Here is a 5,000-nt window from a genome sequence, read left to right as displayed (position 1 = left end):
ACTAGGGCGGTATCTGATCGCCTTCGAACCTCTAACTTTCGTTCTTGATTAATGAAAACATACTTGGCAAATGCTTTCGCTTCTGTTCGTCTTGCGACGATCCAAGTATTTCACCTCTAACGTCGCAATACGAATGCCCCCGCCTGTCCCTATTAATCATTACCTCGGGTTCCGAAAACCAACAAAATAGAACCGAGGTCCTATTCCATTATTCCATGCACACAGTATTCAGGCGGGCTTGCCTGCTTTAAGCACTCTAATTTGTTCAAAGTAAACGTGCCGGCCCACCGAGACACTCACTCAAGAGCACCCTGGTAGGATTGCAACGGGGTCCGCCTCGGGACGCACGAGCACGCACGAGGCGCGTCGCACGCCTTCAGCTCGCCCCACCGGCAGGACGTCCCACGATACATGCCAGTTAAACACCGACGGGCGGTGAACCAACAGCGTGGGACACAAATCCAACTACGAGCTTTTTAACCGCAACAACTTTAATATACGCTATTGGAGCTGGAATTACCGCGGCTGCTGGCACCAGACTTGCCCTCCAATAGATACTCGTTAAAGGATTTAAAGTGTACTCATTCCGATTACGGGGCCTCGGATGAGTCCCGTATCGTTATTTTTCGTCACTACCTCCCCGTGCCGGGAGTGGGTAATTTGCGCGCCTGCTGCCTTCCTTGGATGTGGTAGCCGTTTCTCAGGCTCCCTCTCCGGAATCGAACCCTGATTCCCCGTTACCCGTTACAACCATGGTAGGCGCAGAACCTACCATCGACAGTTGATAAGGCAGACATTTGAAAGATGCGTCGCCGGTACGAGGACCGTGCGATCAGCCCAAAGTTATTCAGAGTCACCAAGGCAAACGGACCGGACGAGCCGACCGATTGGTTTTGATCTAATAAAAGCGTCCCTTCCATCTCTGGTCGGGACTCTGTTTGCATGTATTAGCTCTAGAATTACCACAGTTATCCAAGTAACGTGGGTACGATCTAAGGAACCATAACTGATTTAATGAGCCATTCGCGGTTTCACCTTAATGCGGCTTGTACTGAGACATGCATGGCTTAATCTTTGAGACAAGCATATGACTACTGGCAGGATCAACCAGGGAGCTGCGTCAACTAGAGCTGAGCAGCCGGCCGCCCGGGAGTGTGTCCCGGGGGCCCGCGCGAACACGCAAGCGTCCGCTCAATTATTCTGCAAACAGGAGGAGGCTGAGCTCCCCTGCACAATACACCTCGAAACCCTCTCAGGTCCCGGCGGCGCGCAGCGCCGTCCTAAGTACTTGGTCGGGTTCGAGAGAGGCGCAATCGCCCGGAGTTTGGCGAGTAGACGCTTTAGGTGCGACCACCCGTGCTCCCAACTGAGCTTGCCGCTGCCGACAGAGGCCCGGGAGCGTGCTGTCGTGGCATTGCCGGCGGGAGACAACACGCGCCACCTACGGTGGCCGGCAGCTCCAACGCCAGCGCCACAGAAGGACAAAAGCCCCACTTGGGTGCCGAAGCGAACTCTCCCAGCACAGCGCACGCGCCAACACGTCCGCACAGCTGCGATACAATCCACCTGCGAGAACCGCAGAGGCGACCGAGCAGCAGACGGCGTCGCGGCGCCGAGCGCCGGGCGGCGGCGCATCCTCAGCGCACACAGTCCTCAATCGGACCAGCACACTGCAGATGTCCACCGCGCTTCGCACCGGGCCCGCGAGGACCTACTTTGGCCGCACGGCGCCGCGTGCAGGGTGCGCCGGCGCGCAGCTACGCCGCCTGCCGCCTCCGTCGGCCGGCGCGCCTGCCACTGGCCGCCCCCACCAGCCGGCTGTAGCGCGTGCGCCCACGCACCGCGCGGCCAGCACGCCGGGAGGCCCCCCCTCACCGGCCGGGGACGGTCCCACCCAGCCACCGCCGCGTATCGCTTCACACCCACATGCCATTCACGTTCGTGGGCATGGTGGGTATCGCTGAAACAACCGGTTGGTAGCTCAACCGATCGTCGCCATCACTGATTCACCTCTAGCGAGAACAACCGCACCACAACGGTTTACCAGTTCTTCATTTGCGTAACGTCACCAGCAAACGTAGACGTCCATCGCCATTTGCAAATTCAACGATTGTTGCATGCCTGTGTCAGGTGTCACGACACACTATGTCTGCCCACATACACGCAACAACATGTGCACGCTTCGCGAACACGTGGAAGGTGGCCCCCGTACGTATGCGATGTCCATTGCGCGAACGACTGTCAACCGGCCTCTGTCGCATGTCGCAGATGTGGAACGCAGTGCACCATGCTATCACGGTGTGTGAGAAGAGACGACTACGTCTGACAACACGCGCCACTACATCAACAGACGGCTCATGCCGATCGCCATCCACGGCATACCATACTGCAATCCAGCTCTTATAGGGAGACGACATGTAGCTGAGTGCACAATATTTGGACCGTATGGTTCGCCGTTGTTGGCGCAGTCGTGGTACGGTCACACATGTACCACGATGTATCATTCAGTACATGAGGACCAATGTGCAGTACAGTGTGTGATTTGGACGTACAACATCAGCGGACAGTTGACACAAGCCGTACCACAACGTAGGCTGTGCTTCGCCATGCGAATGCCAATGAACAACTGCGAAGGGCATTGAGCATGTACGTCCTGCTGCCATCCGCATTACAGTGTATAGCTGCAAGGTGTTTAACATGAAGCGATACTCTGGGGACCGGGCAGTGCGAGTAGCAAACTATATTGCGGGGGTTGCAGTTAGGCAACACTACACTAATTTAACGCGTCGTATGACAATTACAGAGCAGGTTAAGGCCCAACGTGTGTTGGGTTAAGGCCCAACGTGTGTTGGGTTAAGGCCCAACGTGTGTTGGGTTAAGGCCCAACGTGTGTTGGGTTAAGGCCCAACGTGTGTTGGGTTAAGGCCCAACGTGTGTTGGGTTAAGGCCCAACGTGTGTTGGGTTAAGGCCCAACGTGTGTTGGGTTAAGGCCCAACGTGTGTTGGGTTAAGGCCCAACGTGTGTTGGGTTAAGGCCCAACGTGTGTTGGGTTAAGGCGCAACGTGTGTTGGGTTAAGGCGCAACGTGTGTTGGGTTAAGGCGCAACGTGTGTTGGGTTAAGGCGCAACGTGTGTTGGGTTAAGGCGCAACGTGTGTTGGGTTAAGGCGCAACGTGTGTTGGGTTAAGGCGCAACGTGTGTTGGGTTAAGGCGCAACGTGTGTTGGGTTAAGGCGCAACGTGTGTTGGGTTAAGGCGCAACGTGTGTTGGGTTAAGGCGCAACGTGTGTTGGGTTAAGGCGCAACATAGGTTAGGTTAAGGCGCAACATAGGTTAGGTTAAGGCGCAACATAGGTTAGGTTAAGGCGCAACATAGGTTAGGTTAAGGCGCAACATAGGTTAGGTTAAGGCGCAACATAGGTTAGGTTAAGGCGCAACATAGGTTAGGTTAAGGCGCAACATAGGTTAGGTTAAGGCGCAACATAGGTTAGGTTAAGGTACAATATAGGTTAGGTTAAGGTACAATATAGGGTAGGTTAAGGCGCAACATAGGTTAGGTTAAGGCACAACACGGGTTAGGTTAAGGCACAACACGGGTTAGGTTAAGGCACAACACAGGTTAGGTTAAGGCACAACACGGGTTAGGTTAAGGCACAACACGGGTTAGGTTAAGGCAGAATACGGGTTAGGTTAAGGCACAATACGGGTTAGGTTAAGGCACAATACGGGTTAGGTTAAGGCACAATACGGGTTAGGTTAAGGCACAATACGGGTTAGGTTAAGGCACAATACGGGTTAGGTTAAGGCACAATACGGGTTAGGTTAAGGCACAATACGGGTTAGGTTAAGGCACAATACGGGTTAGGTTAAGGCACAATACGGGTTAGGTTAAGGCACAATACGGGTTAGGTTAAGGCACAATACGGGTTAGGTTAAGGCACAATACGGGTTAGGTTAAGGCACAATACGGGTTAGGTTAAGGCACAATACGGGTTAGGTTAAGGCACAATACGGGTTAGGTTAAGGCACAATACGGGTTAGGTTAAGGCACAATACGGGTTAGGTTAAGGCACAATATGGGTTAGGTTAAGGCACAATATGGGTTAGGTTAAGGCACAATATGGGTTAGGTTAAGGCACAATATGGGTTAGGTTAAGGTACACATTGTTGTAAGGAAAGGTGTTTTGGGGGGGGGGGGGCGGCAGTTTGTTGATTGTGATTATCGTAAGTAAATGACTGCGGCATCATCTGATTTGCCACGTCAGGGTGCACCTTTGGCTCATAACAGGCGGCGCTCTGATTCCATGCTTGTGGCAGACCTGTGTCTTTCATTCCTGCCATTGTTTGTGTGGTGTGACAGGAGGCAGTATTGTGATGTTGGGTGCACCCCTGTGTGGGACATGTGTGGGTGTTGGTGGCTTAGCTGAGCAATGGTGGTTGTCGGAAGGGTGGGATATTCTGTTTTCCGAGTGGACCTCCCGGTCTGGTTATGATAGTGTGGATTGTCTAATGTGGCAGAGAGGATGCACTGGGTGTTGTTCCATGCTGGTGCTTACATATCGTCTGCGTGCCTGTTACAGGCAGAGAGTAGTGCGTGATAAGAGTGTCTGGCTGACGTGTGATTGTGAGCAGAGTCTTTCAGCATGTATACGGACAGGTCTATACATTATCTGTATTCTGATGGCTCTATCTATTACTAATCAGCGCCGTGTATACGTTTAATCCGGTTCCAGTCGAAACTATTGTATCTCTGTACATTAGTGACACGGCGAGCCCGGTATGTAGTTACTCGTCTCGGCAGCTTCCACCGGTGTATGGCAAATGATTATAAGGAATCAGTCTAGTCGTCAATACCGATAGTCTGACGTCACATGTCTGGGGTGGGGGACGCTGCGCCCTTCCGGTGGGTCATGGCCTAGGAAGACTCTTCCCACGCAGGGGGGCTTGGACTGTCATTGACTCTTCCGAGTAATATACTTGCCGTACGTTTTTGCGACTGCG

The 5,000-nt window shown here is 53.3% G+C and overlaps 1 non-coding gene across 1 annotated transcript in view; it reads right to left on the bottom strand.

Annotated features, from left to right (window-relative positions):
• Positions 1 to 1,114, bottom strand: part of LOC126433590 (small subunit ribosomal RNA) — a 1,910-nt gene extending 796 nt beyond the window's left edge. The window contains exon 1 of the ribosomal RNA XR_007578602.1: positions 1 to 1,114. This exon is cut by the window's left edge and continues 796 nt beyond it. This is a non-coding gene — a ribosomal RNA (small subunit ribosomal RNA).
• Between the last annotated feature and the right edge of the window lie 3,886 nt (positions 1,115 to 5,000).

The sequence above is a fragment of the Schistocerca serialis genome, unplaced genomic scaffold (assembly GCF_023864345.2).
Source record: "Schistocerca serialis cubense isolate TAMUIC-IGC-003099 unplaced genomic scaffold, iqSchSeri2.2 HiC_scaffold_1169, whole genome shotgun sequence".
Classification (NCBI taxonomy): Eukaryota; Metazoa; Arthropoda; class Insecta; order Orthoptera; family Acrididae; genus Schistocerca; species Schistocerca serialis.
This window is presented reverse-complemented; position numbering and strand designations above follow the sequence as displayed.